Below are 21,320 nucleotides of genomic sequence, written 5' to 3' on the forward strand. Positions count from 1 at the left end.
GAGGCTCTATCCACGCATGGGTCAGGGACCATATTGAAGTCCCCCAATATCAATAGCGAATCCAAGCTACAGTACACATCTGTAGAACTTTACAAAACTTTCTTAAGAAGGGAATTTGTTTAGTATTTGGAGCATATACTACAGCCAAAGTGATCAGTTTATCTTCTAGCCTACCCACTAAGATCAGGTATCTGCCTTCCTGATCGGAGACCTGTTTGTCCAAGGTGAAATTGCAGGTATTAGATATTAATATGTCCACCCCCGCTTTTTTTGCTGGGGCCATTGGCCATGTAGCAATGTGAGAACCTGCTGTTTGTAAAAGAAGGAGGTGATGTACATTTAAAATGGGTTTCCTGTAGAGCAACCACATGGGTTTTACATTTAGCAAAATGGTTCAACCTCTGCTTGTTGGGCGAGTTCAAGCCCTTAACATTTAGCAACAGAACATTAACCATTAGGGATTGCAGGGAGAAAGATGCAATAAAATCTGGACCATAATACCAAACAGTTAAGTAAACGTGTAAATATGTGTACTGGTACAGGTGCCTCTAGAGGCTGCCTAAAAGGGCAGCACATGGGGGTCAAGGAGAAGGGCGTGCCCTCCATCACTCCAAGAAAAATCTAATTTGTGTGGAAACTTACACATACAGTAAGAATAGGCACATATTGCTAGTGCGTTATCAAAGTGCCTTGTTCAGAAAGACAAAAATATGAAAACTGGAACTCATAAGGCTTATAGCATGCACCCGGAGTAAGCATGCTGCTCTGAAAGCTAGGTTCCTAGTGGGCAGAAAGCCAATTCGGTTGGGTCCGGGCTGAAAGCCACAGTTACAGTTATAACCCATGAAACTATAACATGAAAAATGACTATATATATTCTCGAAATGTTAGGAATCTGAAATTTAACATACTGTAGGTATTCTTCAGGTTGGAAATAGGAAAACTATATACTGTACTTAGAATTTTAATAAACCTCCCCTAAGGGGATGAAAATGCAGTTGACATAATGATGTCATTACCGATGCGTGGCTTGCGTTGCATAAACGATAATGGCCAATCGGATCGAAATTTGGATTGCACCTCCAGTGTGTAGAATTTAATAAACTACAAAAATGGTCCTGTCACTTTTTACCATATCTTTCACTCACTGACTGACTGATTCATCACTAATTCTCTTACTTTCTGATATGTTAGGAAGATGAAATTTAACAGAAGTGTTCTTCAGGTGGGAAATAGGAAAACTACGCAATTAGAAATTTTGATAAACCTCCCCTAAGGGGATGAAAAGGGGGTTGACATAATGACGTCATTACCAATGCGTGGCTTGCATTGCATGAATGATAATGCCCAAATGGACAATCAGATCAAAATTTAGATTGCACCTCCAGTGTGTAGAATTTCATTAATTGCAAAAAAAGTCCTGTCACTTTTATCTGCTATGGGTGCAGCTCGGGTTACGCCAAGAACCATGGATTAATATTTCATTACATTAAGACATCTCAAATTTACATCTCTATAGCTTTACCAAATTTTTAACACTCATTTATATTTACAACCGTGAAAATCAGAAACTCCTGTGTGAAGTACAGGTAGAACAGCTAGTTTGGTACTAAAAATAGGATTTTGGTACCTACCGGTAAAGCCTTTTCTCGTAGTCCGTAGAGGATGCTGGAGTCCACATTAATGCCATGGGGTATAAACGGGTCCAGCAGGAGCCATTGGCACTTTAAGAGTTTGAGAGTGTGGGTTGGCTCCTCTCTCTATGCCCCTCCTACCAGACTCAGTCTAGAAACTGTGCCCGAGGAGACGACATACTTCGAGAGAAGGATTATACACAGATAGTGGTGAGATTCATACCAGCTCACACATACAAGGCACGCCAAGCCAACTAGCTTGAACTACTCAGCAACAGCTGAAACATTACTTACAAAGTAACAATGCAGTACTCAACTAAAACAAAGTTGTACTGAACCAAATAACATTTGCAGGAAAACAAAACACTGAGCGGGCGCTCAGCATCCTCTACGGACTACAAGAAAAGGATTTACCGATAGGTACACAAATCCTATTTTCTCTTACATCCTAGAGGATGCTGGGGTCCACATTAGTACCATGGGGATATACCAAAGCTCCCAGAATGGGAGGGAGAGCACGGAGGCTCCTGCAGAACTGATTGACTGAACTTCAGGTCATCAGAGGCCAAAGTGTCGAAATTGTAAAACTTAGCAAACGTGTTCGACCCAGACCAAGTTGCAGCTCGGCAAAGTTGCACTGCCGAGCAACCCCGGGTAGCCACCCAGGAAGACCCCACTTTACGAGTAGAGTGGGCCTTAACAGATTTTGGACACGGAAGTCCTGCTGTAGAATAAGCGTGCTGGATAGTGAACCTGATCCAGCGAGAGATCGTCTGCTTACAAGCAGGACACCCAATTTTTTGGGGATCATATAGGACAAAGAGAGAGTCCGACTTTCTGTGACGAGAAGTTCTCTTAACATAGATCTTCAGAGCCCTTACAACATCCAAGGACTTTGATGTAATTGAGGAGTCAGTAGCTACTGGCACCACAATAGGTTGGTTGATATGAAATGCCGACACAACCTTCGGAAGAAACTGCTAACGAGTCCGGAGCTCAGCTCGATCTTCATGGAAGATCAAGTAAGGGCTTTTACAGGACAAAGCCCCCAGCTCGGACACACGTCTAGCAGAAGCTAAGGCCAACAAAGTGACCGCCTTCCATGTTAGAAATTTGAGATCTACCTCCTGCAGAGGCTCAAACCAATCTGACTGGAGGAACTGCAACACCACGTTAAGGTCCCAAGGCGCCATAGGCGGCACAAAGGGAGGTTAGATATGCAGAACTCCCTTCAAAAAGGTCTGGACCTCAGGGAGAACAGCCAATTGTTTCTGAAAGAAAATGGATAGGGCTGAAATTTGGACCTTCACAGATCCCAACCTCAGACCCATATCCACTCCTGCTTGCAGGAAGAGGAGAAAACGTCCCAGTTGAAACTCCACCATAGGAAACTTCTTGGACTCACACCAAGAGACAGATTTCTTCCAAATAGAGTGGTAATCTTTTAACATTACCCCTTTCCTAGCCTGTATGAGGGTAGGAATAACCTTCCTTGGAATGCCCTTCCAAGCAAGAATCAGGCACTCAACTTCCATGCCGTCAAACGTATCCACAGTAAGTCTTGATAGGCGAACGGCCCCTGCTGCAGCAGGTCCTCCCGAAGAGGAAGAGGCCTCGGCTCTTCTTGCAGTAGATTCAGAAGGTCCGCATACCAAGCCCTTCTTGGCCAGTCTGGGGCAATGAGAATCGCTTGAACTCTTGTTCTCCTTATGAGCTTTAGGATTCTTGGGATGAGTAGGAGAGGTGGAAACACGTACACTGACTGGAACACCCACGGAGACACCAGGGCGTCCACTGTCTCTGCCTGTGAGTCCCTCGACCTGGAACAATAACGCTGAAGCTTCTTGTTGATACGAGAGGCCATCATGTCTATTTGGGGTACTCCCCAAAGATCTGTTATTTCCTTGAAAACCTCCGGATGGAGACCCCACTCCCCTGGATGGAGATCCCAGTTGTTGACTACCGGAATGAAGATGACTGACAGTGCTAATGCGTGATTTTCTGTCCAGAGGAATATTTTTGACACCTCTGACATTTCCTCTCTGCTCTTTGTTCTGCCTTGTCGGTTTATGTAAGCCACTGTTGTTACGTTGTCCAACTGCACTTGATTGGCCCAATTTCTTTGAAGAGGGGCCGCCTGAAGAAGACCATTGTAGACGGCTCTGAGTTCCAGGATGTTGATGGGCAGGCCGTCTACCAGACTTGACCATCGTCCTTAGAAGTTTACTCCCTGAGTGACCGCTCCCCAGCCCCGAAGGCTCGCATCTGTGGTTAGAAGGACCCAGTCCTAAATCCCGATCCTGCATCCTTCCAGAAGGTGAGGCAATTGGAGCCACCAAAGGAGTTAAATCCTGGCCTTGGCGACAGATGAATTCTCTGGTGCATGTGGAGGTGAGATCCCGACCACTTGTCCAGGAGATCCAGTTGGAAGGTCCGAACGTGAAACCTCCCATACTGGAGAGCCTCGTAAGAGGCCACCATCTTTCCCAATAGGCAAATGCATTGATGAACCGACACCCGGGGTGGCTTCAGGACATCCCGGACCATAGCTTGTATCACCAACACCTTTTCCTGTGGAAGAAACACCCTCTGCACTTTCGTATCCAGGATCATTCCCAGAAATGACAACCTCTGGGTTGGTTCCAAATGTGACTTTGGAAGGTTCAGAATCCAACCGTGACTCTGGGGAAGTCGCATTGTGAGAACAATAGACTGCAGCAGCTTTTCCTTGGATGATGCCTTTATCAGCAGATCGTCCAGATATGGAATGATGTACACACCCTGCTTGCAGAGGAGAATCATAATTTCCACCATCACCTTGGTAAACACCCATGGTGCTGTGGAGAGGCCGAATGGCAGGGCCTGGAACTGAAAATGACAGTCCAGCAATGCAAAGTGGAGATAAGCCTGATGCGGCAGCCATATCGGAATGTGGAGGTACGTATCCTTGATATCCAGTGATACCAGGAATTCCCCCTCTTCCAGACTTGATATCACTGCCCTGAGAGACTCTATCTTGAACTTGAACTCCTTTAGAAAGGGGTTCAATGATTTTAGGTTCAGAATGGGCCTGACCGAACCATCCGGTTTTGGTACCACAAAAAGGTTCGAATAGTAACCTTTGTTCAGCATGTGAGGTGGTACTGGCACAATGACCTGTGCCTCCACCAGCTTTTGGACATCATCTTGTAGTACAGTGCTGTCCTCCAACAGAGTTGGTAAGCCTGACTTTAAAAAGCGATGAGGGAGGAGACTTTGAAATTCCAGCCTGTATCCCTGAGACACAGTATCTACCACCCAGGGATCCAGGCCGGATGATACCCAGACATGAATGAAGTGTCTGAGTCTCGCTCCCACTGGCCCCACCACCGGGGCGTGCGGTCAACCGTCATGCAGAGGACTTAGGCGTACCCGAAGCAGGCTTTTGATCTTGGGATCCTGCAGCGGCAGGTTTCTTGGCCTTAACCCAACCTCCCCATAAGAAGGTATTGGATGTTCTGGCTTTTCTAGGCTTGTTAGGCCGAAAGGACTGCGTTGCAGATGAAGAGAAAGATTTCTTCGGAGCAGGTGCTGCCGAGGGAAGAAACAAATACTTAACCGCTGTAGTGGTGGATATCCACGCATCTAGAGCTTCCCCAAAGAGAGCCTGACTTGTATAGGGTAGGGACTCCACACTTCTTCTGGATTCCGCGTCGGCCGACCACTGGCGCAGCCACAGTCCCCGACGAGCTGAAACAGACATGGAAGAAATTCCCGCAGCCATGGAACCCAGGTCTTTCATGGATTCTACCATAAAACCTGCAGAATCATGTATGTTGCGTAAATACAATGCAACGTCATCCCTATCCACAGTATCCAAATCCTCAAGTAAGGTAGCCGACCACTTTACTATTGCCTTTGCAATCCAAGCAGTATCAATAGTGGGACGTAATATGTCCCGTGAAGCAGTATACATTGATTTAAGCGTGCTATCAATTTTCCTATCAGCTGGCTCCTTTAAGGTGATAGATCCTGGAACAGGTAAAACCACCTTCTTTGAGAGTCTGGACACAGAGGCGTCAACAATCGGCGGGTTTTCCCATTTTTTCCCATCCTCCTCAGGGAAAGGAAATGCCACCTGGACCCTTTATGGACCTGGATTTTTTTCTCAGGGTTTTCCCATGCTTTTTCAAAAATAGAATTCAATTCCTTTGACGCAGGGAAGGTTAGTGAGGCTTTTTTATTTTCAGTGAAAAAAGCCTCCTCAACCTGCTCAGGTGTGGTATCATTAACATTTAACACATCCCTGATAGTCTCTATCAACAATTGCAACCCCTTTGCAAGAGCTGCGGACCCCAGCAACATATCCCCATCACCATCTGTAGTGTCAGAATCGGTATCTGTGTCGTCTTGTGTGGCATGCATAAGTGCACGTCTGTGGGGGTATATAGCGGGGCGTCCTGAGGTACCAGAAACAGGCCATACTACCATAGAGCTCTGTAATACCTGGGTTGCAGATTCATTACTTGCAACCCTGTCAGAAATCTGAGAAATCCAAGATTTGATAGAGGAAAATCACTCTGGTTTCCTTGCTGGTATCTGTGCTAAACCAGTGCTATCCTGATTAGATGGAATGGGATCATCCTGGGAGGATAAATCCTCTGCAGCATATGACACAGTGTCCCTGGACATAGCTAAAGGAGACCAGCAAACACTCCACACGCACACACAGGTGGGAGCAGACAGAGTCCCCCCCCCCCCCCCAAGAATGGCAAGAGAGACACAGAGTTCGGAGCCAACCCATACCACAGCGCTTTCAGTAAAGGGAGACCCCTTGTCAGCGCAGACTGTGTCCCTTAATAGAAAACACAGTCATTTTACAGCCTCCCCTCCCTTCTACAACCGCCTGGTACCGTGTACTGATAGCTGGAGTTGCTGTGGAGGGACCTGTTCTTCCATCCAGCGCTGTGCAGGCAGGAAAATGGTGCTGGAACACTGCTGGGTCCGCTCTGAGGAGAAGCTATACCCCCTTAATGGTGCTGTCTTCCCGCTCTTCATAGAATATACTGGCCTGAGGAGAAATGTGCTGGCTGAGATCCGCAGACCCCGCAGACTTGCTGACCAGTGTGGGGGTAAGCGCTGGCCCAGGGCGCACATAGTTGTGACCGGCTCCTCCAGGCACATTTTCTAAACTGAGTCTGGTAGGAGGGGCATAGAGGGAGGAGCCAGCCCACACTCTCAAACTCTTAAAGTGCCAATGGCTCCTGGTGTACCGTCTATACCCCATGGTACTAATGTGGACCCCAGCATATTCTAGGACGTAAGAGAAAATAGGGAGGTTGTAATAAGCCATATTAAACAGAAAAGGTAAGTACCACACAGGTCATACCTAAAATAGGGAGATCCATATTATGGCTTATACGCATTAATGAAGAATTTATGAGTTGCCCACATGAAAGTACCAAAACAAGCATGAACCAATCCATGCATCAATAAGTACATACTGTATTGATAGAGGTATTACCCCATATTAGTCAAATATGGAAGTGATATTCAAATGTAACATTAAAGCATTTGAAAACATGTCACAATCAATGATATAGAGAAAGGGGCTGAGACTGATATAGAAAAATAGTTATATCAAAGGTGGTCATTCTGAGTTGTTCGCTCGTTGACGATTTTCGCTATCTACGATTTGTTGCTAACTGCGCATGCGCATGGTATGCAGAGCGCATGCGCTAAGTTATTTTACACAAAACTTAGTAGATTTGATGGTGTTCGAACGACTACTTTCAGTCGCACTGCTGATCAGTGAATGACAGGAAAGGGGCGTTTCTGGGTGGTAACTGAGCGTTTTCCGGGAGTGTGCTAAAAAAAGCAGGCGTGTCAGGGAAAAACGCCTGAGTGTCTGAAGAAATGGGGGAGTGGCTGGCCGAACGCAGGGCGTGTTTGTGACGTCAAACCAGGAACTAAACGGACTGAGCTGATCGCAATCTAGGAGTAGGTCTGGAGCTACTCAGAAACTGCAAAGAATTATTTAGTAGCAATTCTGCTAATCTTTCGTTCGCTATTCTGCTTTGCTAAGATACACTCCCAGAGGGCGGCGGCTTAGCATGTGAAATGCTGCTAAAAGCAGCTAGCGAGCGAACAACTCGGAATGAGGGCCAATGTGAGAGGACCTACATTTGTCCAGAAACAAGGAACATGAAAAAATGGAACACAGCACTAAGACGTCCTAAGAAAATATATTGCTCAGGCTATTACATACAACCTGCTTTGAAGAGAGGATTTGTAAATCGAACTATCAGCAAGTGCCCCTGTCCTGTGCCAATTTAAGGCTTTGAGGTACCTTTGTGGATATGTCCTCCACATTTCATGAGACCAATAGTTGGATTCCAGCTTCAGGCAACGAGACTACAGTAGTAGAGCAGTTCCATCTGATGAGAAACTTGGTAGGAAAGCCCCAACAGTAAGGGATATCAGCCTTGCACAGTGTCCTAGTAACTGGGTAGAAGGGCCTGTGCAGAGCCAGTATGACAGCAGAGAGATCACTGAACATCTGAAGATCTCCCAGTATAGGGGTTGAGACATCCGAGGACATGGCCACCAGAAGAATTTGTTCTTTGATGTACAAATAGTATCTCTTGGAGCATCTGTCGGGCACTCCTTGCCTTTGGAAGGCAGTTAATATGGTCTAAGAGAAAGTCATTGATGTAAATGGTGTTGGAAACTGACTCTGGAATGCCACATATTTTGATATTGTTGCATTTCGACATGTCCTCCACATCGCTAGTTTTCCACCTTAAATCTGAAACCTCTGTCTGAAGTTCCTCATAACGGGTAATCAGGTCATTATGGGATTCACCACTTTGCTGAGAAGGGGGAGAGTGTTTGAAAAAGTTCACTGGTGGGACAATTGTCAGATCTTTCTGGCGTTTAGGCGGCATAACCTTGTTGGATGGAGTCTGCTACTATAAACTCAGATATATTAATAAGGCAGGAAAGGAGGCACTATTCAGAGTTTCTGTTCATACAGAGAATAGTCATAGCATATAGAAGTGAAGGAGGGGATGTAGCAAAATTATGGTGAAGACATCACTCGGCTCTCAGCTCATGGGAGCCCTTTATACCACTGGACTTGTAATTGAAAAACTGGTATAAATGTTTCAGAAAGTAGTGATGCCTAGGAGAGACCATGCCAGTACAGGACCCACTTGGCCAGTCTGCCTTGTAGTTTCAGTGGATAAAGGCCAGTTTAATTCCAGGGTGCTGAGGGATATACTGTACAAGATAGAGCACAGTATAAATTCACTGGTCTCTTGATCCCTGTAGAAAGTGGTTTGGAGCCAAGATATAATAATGTAGACTGCAGCCAAATTGACCCAGCTGTCACAGTGGCTCTAGATGTGGCCAGGTCCTGCTGGAAATTGAGGTCACGGCTCAATTGTCTGTGTGGGACAGACATCACCTGAGGCACTAGACAGCTCACTTAGTAGCCCAGGGGGGTCAGCAAGTTGTGGGACTGCAAGTGATAGTAGCCGAGGGTGGTGAACCCTAGATTTGCTACCCCAAATGTGATCAGGATGCAAGAGTTGAGGTGAGGTGAGGTGCTTCTGTTCCCTTTGCCAGCCAAGCCAAGCCCCAACCCACTACAACTTTAAAGCATTCTAAATGGATAGGAGATAGGAAACAATCTAAAATGAAATCATGTAACATATTTATAATTGCTGCATGATTTTAGCATACAGGTACTGTGGAAATGCATAAAAAATAGTTATTTTCAAGCATGCCCGCTAAATTAACCATACATACAGTAGCAATGAAAATAGAAAATCTCTGTCTAGATGGCATTCTATCACAAGCTAAGTCCCCTTATTATAGAAAAAGAGAGCAGGTGCACCATACAACCATTGGAATTATAATAAATGTAATAATTACACATCATCTGCAGGATGTAATGCCTTCCTAGTCCGGCGGCTGTGCGGGATGTCACCCGAACTCAGACAAAATTTAAAAGGGGCAACCACTTACAAGGCAATACCATGCCTTGTAAGAAATTGCCCCTTTAAAAAAAATGTCAGAGTTCGTCTGGCTTCACACAAAGCCACTGGACTCGGGGGGCATTATCTGCCGCATATCTGAGGTTTTTGGCATAAAATTGGCCAATATTATATGCCTATCCAACATTCATCAAGGTAAACCTCATTGGGCAGGTCCCTACCATTACAGTGGTTTGCCTCTGGGGCACAGGGCACCCCCAAACCACCCCAGCCAAACCAACCTAGGACACCACACAAATAAAGGATAGCAGTGAAAAATCAGAGTTTTAAGTCAGTAAAAGTAGCTGCTGAGTGTTAGAGAGGACAGTAGTGAAGTCGCAGAGTGTTAAAGTGTTAAAAACGTGAGGTTAGCTAATCAATGTTAAAAGTGTTCAAAAAGTGAAGATCTATGAAATTATTTCATTAAAAAAATAGTGATAGGTGTTAAAAATAAATGTAAGATGATGATGCACGAGGCCAGTTTAGCCAGAGTAATCCAAGGAGCCCTACGCCCCAAAAGTTCATGCCAAATTTTTAATCCTCCTGTTTTCTTTTTGTCCCTAACCGGGATAAATGGTCAATAGAGGTTGGCAGGGGTAATCAGCATAGCAGAAAGTCCCTTTTAGAAATCAAAGGAGATCATATGTGAATAAAAGGAGGAGGTTCCCATTTATAATAGATTTGAAATGTTGGAAACACATAAACAAGATAACAATAACAATTTTTTATGCAGAGGTCAAAATTGGAGGGAAAGAAAGAAAATAGTAGAGGAGGATACCAATTACAGTCCCAGGTTAGGGACAAAAAGAAAACAGGAAGATTCAGGAGAGGAAAAAAAGTATGAAAAGGGAAAACAAATACAGTAGACAGAATCTCCATTGATTACAGGGATCTTCAATCTGTCTGATCAGAAGCTTAATTCTAATAAGATACATCTTTTATCAAAGGGATTATTTTTTGCTCCGAATTCCAATCCTAATGGTTTTTTAACACTGAAACAACATTTTTTAAAGAACTCAAAAAATGAAAAGAGTTTACCGGAGAAGGTTAGTAACAATACTGGATTAAAATAAAAATCCAGTTTTTATCCCATTGAATTTAGGGGAGAATTGGGATAATATGCTGAAACTTTTTCAGCTCTTATAATAAGGATTTTTATATGCTAAGTATAAATGGAGGTAAAAATGATAATCTCGTTAAAAGTGAAAGATTAGCTATCAAAACTTTAGAAGAAAATAAAGGGTTAATAATTAAGATGGCTAATAAAGAAGGTGGTGTAGTGGTGTTAAATAGAAGTGATTATTTGGAAGAGGACAATCATTTCTTAAATGATTAAACTATGTATAATAAATTAGATAAAGACCCCACCGCAGTGATTATAGAGAAGATTAAAGAACTCTTAGATAATGTATTGGAAAAGGTTTGCATTAGTAAAGAGGAATACAATTATGTGTTTAATCCTCATTTTAGGACAGCAATCTTTTAGTTTTTGCCCAAGATACATAAGAGGCTAGAAACCCCGCCTTGGCATCCAATTATAGCTGGGCTAAACTCTGCAACTGCTAGACTAGTGGTCGACAACCTGTAGCTCGTGGGCATAATTTGGGTAGCTCTCCTCAGATTCCCATGTGGACTAGCTGTAAATATGCTTAAAATGTCCACCGCCTTGGAGGAGTCAGATGCTAGAGGTCATACTTGACCTCTAGTGTCTGATAGGGAACAAAGCACTACAGCATTACCTGGAAGTGTCGAGAGCAATTAATGCTGGCACCAACAAGCATTACACCCTTTGCAACAAGCATTACACCCCTGGCAATGAGCATGACACCCAGAGCATGACACCCCTGGCAACGAGAATGGCACTTACAGCATGAAACCCCTGGCAAAAAGCATGACACCCAGAGCATGAAACCCCTGGCAATGAGTATGACACCCTAATAACAAGCATGACACCCCTAGCAACAAGCATGACACCTCTGGCAATGAGCATGACACCTAGAGCATGAAACCCCTGGCAAAAAGCATGACACCCCTGGCAAAAACTAGTACACCCCTTGCAATGAGCATGACACCCTTGACAATGAACATTACATCCCTGACAATGAGCATGACAGTCACAGCATGAAACCCATTGCAACAAGCATGATACCAAGAGTATGAAACACCTGGCAACAAGCATGACACCAAGAACATGAAACCCCTGACAATGAGCATGACACCCTAATAACAAGTATGACACCCCTGGCAATGAGAATTACACCGCTGGCAATAAGCATTACACCCCTGGCAACAAGCAGTACACCCCAGACAATGAGCATGACACCCAGAGCATGAAACCCCTGGCAATGAGCATGACACCCCTAACAATGAGCATGATGCCCCTGGCAACAAGCATTACACCCCTGGCAACAAGCATGGAACCCAGAGAATGAAACTCCTGGCAACGAACATGGAACCCAGAGCATAAAACCTATGCCAATGAGCATGGAACCCAGAGCATGAAACCCATGGCAACGAGCATGGAAACCAGAGCATGAAATCCCTGGCAATGAGCAGGTAATTTAAAAGTGGGGCATAATGTGTAATGGGCTTTGAGGTGTGTGGCATAATGTGTCATGGCATTGCAGTGTTTGGCATTATGTGTTATTGGCCTAGCGGTGTGTGGCATTATGTGTCAGGGGCATTGTGGTGTGTGGCATAATGTGTCATGGGCATTACATTGTGTGGCATAATGTGTAATAGGCATTACTATAAGGAGAGAAAATTACAAATAATGTACGGGGCATGAATCAGGATTATTTTTTCCTGTGGTGACCAATGTTTGGGCGTGCAGGTTGTAAAACTGGGGTATAAGGCAGTCATTTCCTGCAATACCATGCCACTTGCAGCGAGGCCACATACCCTTTTTCATATGACAATCTGGGGGGGTGCTAGAAATTTTTTTGGAAGGGGAAGCAAAATGTATAGTTACGCCACTGCCCATGAGTTCGGTCTTCACACTGAGAGCCTCAGCACCTATTCAAGTACAGTACATCATTTTTTCCCCAAAAATTTTAGTAGCTCTTCAGGAGGTTTAGTTTTTCTTGAGTAGCTCACACCCAATTAAGGTCGGAGACCACTCTACTAGACTATCAGTATTTGTTGATATTAAAAATTATGTAGTCACATTAAATTCTTATTTTAAGGTTTCCACACAAATTTTAAGAATTTTTGAGTCTTTTGTGTGGAAAGAGGAGTATTCCTGGTGTATGATAGACGTGGAGGCGCTATATTCTAGCATACCCCATGATTTTGGCTTGAAAGCAGAAAAATATTTACTAATGAAAGATAAAATTTTGGATGAAATAATGAGGTCTTTTATTTTGAGATGTATAGCATATATTTTAGATAATAACTATTTCCAACTTTATAAACAGAGCCATGGGACGGCAATGAGTACGCCATATGTGCCAAGTTTTGCAAACCTGTATCTAGGTTGTGTATAGATAATTATATTGGAAGTAATAATCTCTTTAAGAAACATATAAAACCCTTTAAGATATATCTTGATGACATTTTGATAGTATAGCAGAGAGGAGAAAGTTTATTTAATTAACTGATGATTTTTACCTTCAAAACTGTTAATAACATTGTTTTTTAAAATTTACTTTAATAAGGTTTAAAAAGTATTTTTCTGAATATTTAAACATTATATTATGGACATCTGCAGGGTGGGACCGCGCAGTCGCATGAGATCTGACCATGCCAGTTAAGTGGTTAAAGAATTAATGGAGAGTTTGTATGAGAATCCCCTGAATTTAAAATTCACTTCTAAATTTCATATTGATAAATATACATTTTTTGACCTGGTATAAGATACAAGTAGGTGAAAATAAAGTAGTTGTACCATATACTTACAGTATGTTAAAAAAAAAGTAGACAGCAATAGTTATCTTAATTACAGTTATAAAAGCTGCCATGCGAAAAATTGCATAACTAATAGACTTTTCTTACAATTTTTTAGGTTAAGGAGAGACTGAAAGGAAGACAATCAATTTGCAGAACAAGCTGAGATTTATAGCTAATGTTTCATAAAGAAAGAGTATCTGGTGCAATTCAAAGAAAGAATTGTTAGGCAAGCAAGAAATGCAAATAGGACACCCCTGCTTAAATATAGAGAACATAAGGAAAGAGAAGATAATTCCATGGTACCATTTATAACTACTGTACATATAATACTAAAAGAAGAGATGTGTACCGGAAATTTTTCAGGTTTTGTGTTTTGGTTTTGGATTCGGTTCCGCGGCCGTGTTTTGGATTCAGGACGCGTTTTGGCAAAAACTCCCTGAAATTTTTTTGTCGGATTTGGGTGTGTTTTGGATTCGGGTTTTTTTTTTTTTTTTTAAACCCTCAAAAAAAGCTTAAATCATAGAATTTGGGGGTAATTTTGATCCCATAGTATTATTAACCTCAATAACCATAATTTCCACTCATTTCCAATCTATTCTGAACACCTCACAATATTATTTTTAGTACTAAAATTTGCACCGAGATTGCTGGATGACTAAGCTAAACGACCCAAGTGGGCGGCACAAACACCTGGCCCATCTAGGAGTGGCACTGCAGTGTCAGACAGGATGGCACTTGAAAAAATTGGCCCCAAACATCACATGATGCAAAGATAAATAAAGAAAAGAGGTGCAAGATGGAATTGTCCTTGGGCCCTCCCACCCATCCTTATGTGGTATAAACAGGACATGCACACTTTAACAAACCCATCATTTCAGCGACAGGGTCTGCCACACGACTGTGGCTGAAATGACTGGTTGGTTTGGGCCCCCACCAAAAAAAGAAGCAATCAATCTCTCCTTGCTCAAACTGGCTCTACAGAGGCAAGATGTCCACCTCACCATCATCCTCTGATTCCTCACCCCTTTCACTGTGTACATCCCTCTCCTCACAGGGTATTAATTCTTCCCCACTGGAATCCACCATCTCAGGTCCCTGTGTACTTTCTGGAGGCAATTGCTGGTGAATGTCTCCACGGAGGAATTGATTATAATTCATTTTGATGAACATCATCTTCTCCACATTTTGTGGAAGTAACCTCGTACGCCGATCACTGACAAGGTGACCGGCTGCAATAAACACTCTTTCAGAGTACACACTGGAGGGGGGCAACTTAGGTAAAATAAAGCCAGTTTGTGAAAGGGCCTCCAAATTGCCTCTTTTTCCTGCCAGTATACGGATGGACTGTCTGACGTGCCTACTTGGATGCTGTCACTCATATAATCCTCCACCATTCTTTCAATGGTGAGAGAATCATATGCAGTGACAGTAGACGACATGTCAGTAATCGTTGGCAGGTAATTCAGTCAAGATCAGATTTCAGCACTCGCTCCAGACTGCCCTGCATCACCGCCAGCGGGTGGGCTCGGAATTCTTAGCATTTTCCTCGCAGCCCCAGTTGCGGGAGAATGTGAAGGAGGAGCTGTTGACGGGACACGTTCCGCTTGACTTGACAAGTGTCTCACCATCAGGTCTTTGAACATCTGCAGACTTGTGTCTGCCGGAAAGAGAGATACAACCTAGGCTTTAAACCTATGATCGAGCACGGTGGCCAAAATGTAGTGCTCTGATTTCAATAGATTAACCACCCGTGAATCCTGGCTAAGCGAATAAAGGGCTTCATCCACAAGTCCCACATGCCTAGCGGAATCACTCCATTTTAGCTCCTCCTTCAATCTCTCCAGCTGCTTCTGCAAAAGCCTGATGAGGGGAATGACCTGACTCAGGCTGGCAGTGTCTGAACTGACTTCACGTGTGGCAAGTTCAAAGGGTTGCAGAACCTTCCACAACGTTGAAATCATTCTCCACTGCGCTTGAGTCAGGTGCATTCCCCCTCCTTTGCCTATATCGTAGGCAGATGTATAGGCTTGAATGGCCTTTTGCTGCTCCTCCATCCTCTGAAGCATATAGAGGGTTGAATTCCACCTCGTTACCACCTCTTGCTTCAGATGATGGCGGGGCAGGTTCAGGAGTGTTTACTGGTGCTCCAGTCTTTGGCACGCGGTGGCTGAATGCCGAAAGTGGCCCACAATTCTTCGGGCCACCGACAGCATCTCTTGCACGCCCCTGTCGTTTTTTTAAAAAATTCTGCACCACCAAATTCAATGTATGTGCAAAACATGGGACGTTCTGGAATTTGCCCACATGTAATGCACGCACAATATTGGAGGCGTTGTCCGATGTCACAAATCCCCAGGAGAGTCCAATTGGGGTAAGCCACTCTGCGATGATGTTCCTCAGTTTCCGTAAGAGGTTGTCAGCTGTGTGCCTCTTATGGAAAGCGGTGATACAAAGCGTACCCTGCCTAGGAACGAGTTGGCATTTGCGAGATGCTGCTACTGGTGCCGCCGCTGCTGTCACATTGAGGGAGGCAATACATCTACCCAGTGGGCTGTCACAGTCATATAGTCCTGAGTCTGCCCTGCTCCACTTGTCCACATGTCCATGGTTAAGTGTACATTGGGTACAACTGCATTTTTTAGGACACTGGTGACTCTTTTTCTGATGTCTCTGGACATTCTTGGTATCGCCTGCCTAGAGAAGTGGAACCTAGATGGTATTTGGTACCAGGTACACAATACCTCAAGAAATTCTCTAAAACCCTGTGAACTAACGGCGGATACCGGACGCACGTCTAACACCAACACAGCTGCCAAGGCTTGAATTATCCGCTTTGCAGCAGGATGACTGCTGTGATATTTCATCTTCCTCGCAAAGGACTGTTGGACAGTCAATTGCTTACTGAAAGTAGTACAAGTGGTCTTCCGACTTCCCCTCTGGGATGATAATCGACTCCCAGCAGCAACAACAGCAGCGCCAGCAGCAGTAGGCGTTACACTCAAGGATCCATCGGAGGAATCCCAGTCAGGAGAGGACTCATCAGACTTGCCAGTGACATGGCCTGCAGGACTATTGGCGTTCCTGTCTAAGGAGGAAATTGACACTGAGGGAGTTGGTGGTGTGGTTTGCAGGAGCTTGGGTACAAGAGGAAGGGATTTAGTTGTCAGTGGACTGCTTCCGCTGTCACCCAAAGTTTTTGAACTTGTCAATGACTTCTGATGAATGCGCTCCAGGTGACGTATAAGGGAGGATGTTCCTAGGTGGTTAACGTCCTTACCCCTTCTTATTACAGCTTGACAAAGGCAATACACGGCTTGACACCTGTTGTCCGCATTTCTGTTAAAATAATTCCACACCGAAGAGGTGATTTTTTTGTAATTTGATCAGGCATGTCAATGGCCATATTCATCCCATGGACAACAGGTGTCTCCCCAGGTGCCTGACTTAAACAAACCACCTCACCATCAGAATCCTCCTTGTCAATTTCCTCCACAGCACCAGCAACACCCATATCCTCATCCTGGTGTACTTCAACAGTGACATCTTCAATTTAACTATCAGGAACTGGACTGTGGGTGCTCCTTCCAGCAGTTCCAGGGGGAATGCAAATGGTGGAAGGAGCCACCTCTTCCCGTCCAGTGTTGGGAAGGTCAGGCATCGCAACCGACACAATTGGACTCTCCTTGGGGATTTGTGATTTAGAAGAACGCACAGTTCTTTGCTGTGCTTTTGCCATCTTAACTCTTTTCAGTTTTCTAGCAGGAGGATGAGTGCTTCCATCCTCATGTGAAGCTGAACCACTAGCTATGAACATAGGCCAGGGCCTCAGCCGTTCCTTGCCACTCCATGTCGTAAATGTCATATTGGCAAGTTTACGCTTCTCCTCAGACGCTTTTAATTTAGATTTTTGTGTTATTTTACTGAACTTTCGTTTTTTGGATATTACATGCTCTCTACTATGACATTGGGCATCGGCCTTGGCAGACGACGTTGATGGCATTGAATCGTCTCTGCCATGACTAGTGGCAGCAGCTTCAGCACTAGGTAGAAGTGGATCTTGGTCTTTCCCTATTTCACCCTCCACATTTTTGTTCTCCATTTTTTAATGTGTGGAATTATATGCCAGTAATATATCAATAGCAATGGCCTACTGTACTGTACAACTATATACTGTTGGTCACCAAAATGCTGCACTGTACTACTATATATACTGCTCACAAAAATGCAGCAAAGATATGGAATGGATACTTGCAGTGACACGGAGCTGCAAGATACAGCAATGGCCTACTGTACTGTACAACTATATACTGTTGGTCACCAAAATGCTGCACTGTACTACTATATATACTGCTCACAAAAATGCAGCACAGATATGGAATGGATACTTGCAGTGACACAGAGCTGCAAGATACAGCAATGGCCTACTGTACTGTACAACTATATACTGTTGGCACACTGAGCACAGATATTTGCAGCACACTGAGCACAGATATGGAGCTTTTCAGGCAGAGAACGTAGATATTTGCAGCACACTGAGCACAGATATGGAGCTTTTCAGGCAGAGAGCGTAGCCGCGTCCTCTCCGTTCAATCTCCAATGCACGAGTGAAAATGGCAGCGACGTGCGGCTCTTTATATAGAATACGAATCTCGCGAGAATCCGACAGCGGGATGATGATGTTCGGCCACGTTCGGGTTAACCGAGCAAGGTGGGAAGATCCAAGACTGCCTCGGAACTGTGTAAAATAGATGAAGTTCGGGGGGGGTTCGGATTTCGACGAACCGAACCCGCTCATCTCTAACTAAAAGTAAGGATATTAAAAACATTCTAGTAAAGCATTGGGATGTGTTAATGTTGGATCCTATCCTTAAAGATCACTTAACTAAGACACCTAAAGTCATTTTTAGGAGAGCAAAAATGTTGATAAATAGACTGGCACCCAGTCATTTATCTTTGAACAACGGAATAGGGTGGTTAAATAGACCTGCCTGCTATTTCCTTGTAATAAATGTAAAATTTGCAGGTATGCTTGTAGGGATATTACAATAATTTGGAATAGCACACATATCTTGGGATATTAAAAGTTTTATGACCTGTTTAACTACCTCAGTCATTTATACTGTATTTTGCAGTGTAAATTAAGGATATTGGAACACACTAGAAGTATTTAGAATATCAAAGTGTGCACAACATCTTTTGGATTGCTGTCAATCAAGCTTAAAGAATTTTTCATGTCATGTGATTGAGCATGTTAAGCTTGATGATAGAGATGGGGATTTAGTAAAACTACTTGCCAAATGAGAAACATATTGGATCTACTCTTTAAACACCATGGTTCCTGCTAGTTTAAATAAACCTTATTACAGGTTTAGTATCCCATATCCAAATATTTAAAAATACGGAAAAATCCGAAATACAGAATTTTTTGAGTGAGAGTGAGATAGTGAAACCTTTGTTTTTTGATGGCTCAATGTACACAAACTTTGTTTAATATACAAAGTTATTAAAAATATTGTATTAAATGACCTTCAGGCTGTGTGTATAAGGTGTATATGAAACATAAATAAATTGTGTGAATGTACACACACTTTATTTAATGCACAAAGTTCTAAAAAATATTAGCTAAAATTACCTTCAGGCTGTGTGTATAAGGTGTATATGTAACAAAAATGCATTCCGTGCTTAGACTTAGGTCCCATTACCATGATATCTCATTATGGTATGCAATTATTCCAAAATACGGAAAAATCCAATATCCAAAATTCTTCTGGTCCCAAGCATTTTGGATAAGAGATACTCAACCTGTATATTGTCCCTTTTTTCCATTGATTGCTGCTTAGTTCATTTTTACTACTGGTAATGTGCCACATGGTGGTTCAAGTGTATTCGCTACCCACTGACATGTACAAGTACCCATGTGGTTTATTTTATCGGGTGGTCTTCAGTATGCCGGCTGTCGGGATACCGACAGCCGGCATACCAACACATTCTCCCTCATGGGGGTCCACGACCCCCCTGTAGGGAGAATAAAATAGTGTGGCGTGCGTAGCGTGCCACCGTGCCCGCAAGGAGCTCATTTGCGCTCGCCACACTGTCCGTATGCCGGCGGTCGGGCTCCCGGCGCCAGTATGATGGTCGCCGGGAGCCTGACCGCCGGCATACCATGCTACACCCATGTTATCAAGTGCCCATGTGGACTGTATTATATAGGCAAAACGGTGAGAACATTCAGGGGAAGGATAACTCATCACCGTTCGGCTATAAGAGCTGCTATAGCAAACAAAGAAAATGATCAACCGGTAGCCAGACATTCTGCACAAGCAAAACATAGTCTGGCTACCTTAAGGTATGATCATTGATCAAGTTCCAGATGATTTACAAGGTGGGGACCGTGGCAGAAAACTACAGTTAGAGGCACAATGGATCTTCAAACTCGACACCGTGAGACCGAGAGGTCCTAACAAACAGCTCGTTTAATATGTTCATTTGATGCTCATTCGTCTTGTCTGATCACATTATACTGTTTGCTTTAGTTTATTACGATCCCTACACATGCATTATATACACCATTCATTATTTCAAGCAGATATAATAAGTACTACTATATTATCTTTTGTGAATCTGCGGTATAAACCTGCTTTTGTCATTTCTCATCATCTGACATTTTTGTTTGTTTTGCTTGTTTCCACGGCAAACCGGGTTGCTATGCCAACGCCACTGGTTTCTGATTGGTGAGATGACGTCAGGGATTCCCAGAGCGTCACAGGACCGGAAGTGCGGGCGGCGCCGGCGTCTGGAGCACCGGGAGCATGGGGAGTAACGAGTTCACTTCTGGACAGTATTTAGGTGAGTGATGTTACACTGTACTGTTTATGTGCATGTCCTGACGATGGAGTAAAATCCGAAACATTGCTAGACATTTGTTCTGTGTCGTTTTTTGGAAGCTAAGTCTGCTGGAGTGCATCTGTATTCTTGTTTCTATAGATATAAAAACGTTATACAAACCACTAAATACAGCACTCATAATCAATTAGTTGCTATAAGTATTTATTTAAAGTATTTATATTATCTTTGCATAATGTAAAAAGAGATGAATGAAGAGCTGTACAATCACACATAGGGAAAAATAACATTTTAATGTGGAAACAGCAAAAATAAACATACAGTATAAGCAGTATGATAATGGCATTGAAAATGTTCATATATTTGTGTAAGGCACAAGCTAGTAATATAGAAAAGATATATGCCAGTAATAGCTTAAACATGTTATCTCCAAGGGGTTGGATATGAAATCCCAGTGGTGACCATCCCTGCAGCTGCATCCCAACAGATTTTGGTAGGTATTGTAACCCTAACCCACCCCTCCTGCAGCGTAATGCTAACCATCTCCTCCCGAAGCCTAATCAACCCCTTCGGCAGCCTAACTCTAACCGCCCCCTTCTGCAGCCTAACCCTGGGCCCAATTCAGACCTGATCGCTGTTGTGCATTTTCGCAGGGTGGCCGATTATCGTTCGAGTGCGCATGCGTACGGATCGTAATGCACATGCGCGAGGCCAAACTGTGAAAGAATCCAGCATCTCTTTTATCGCTAAGTGTATGAAAGTTGATTGATAGGAAGCGGACATTTGCGGGTGGTAACTGCCCATTTTCTGGGAGTGTCAGGAAAAATGCAGGCATTGCCAAGCATTTTCAGGGGGGCAGTAGAAATAATGCCAGCATAGCATGGCTTTCCAGTGTAACACACGTGCGGACCTATTTGCTACTTGTTATACTATGCAT

The sequence above is a fragment of the Pseudophryne corroboree genome, chromosome 5 (assembly GCF_028390025.1).
Source record: "Pseudophryne corroboree isolate aPseCor3 chromosome 5, aPseCor3.hap2, whole genome shotgun sequence".
NCBI lineage: Eukaryota > Metazoa > Chordata > Amphibia > Anura > Myobatrachidae > Pseudophryne > Pseudophryne corroboree.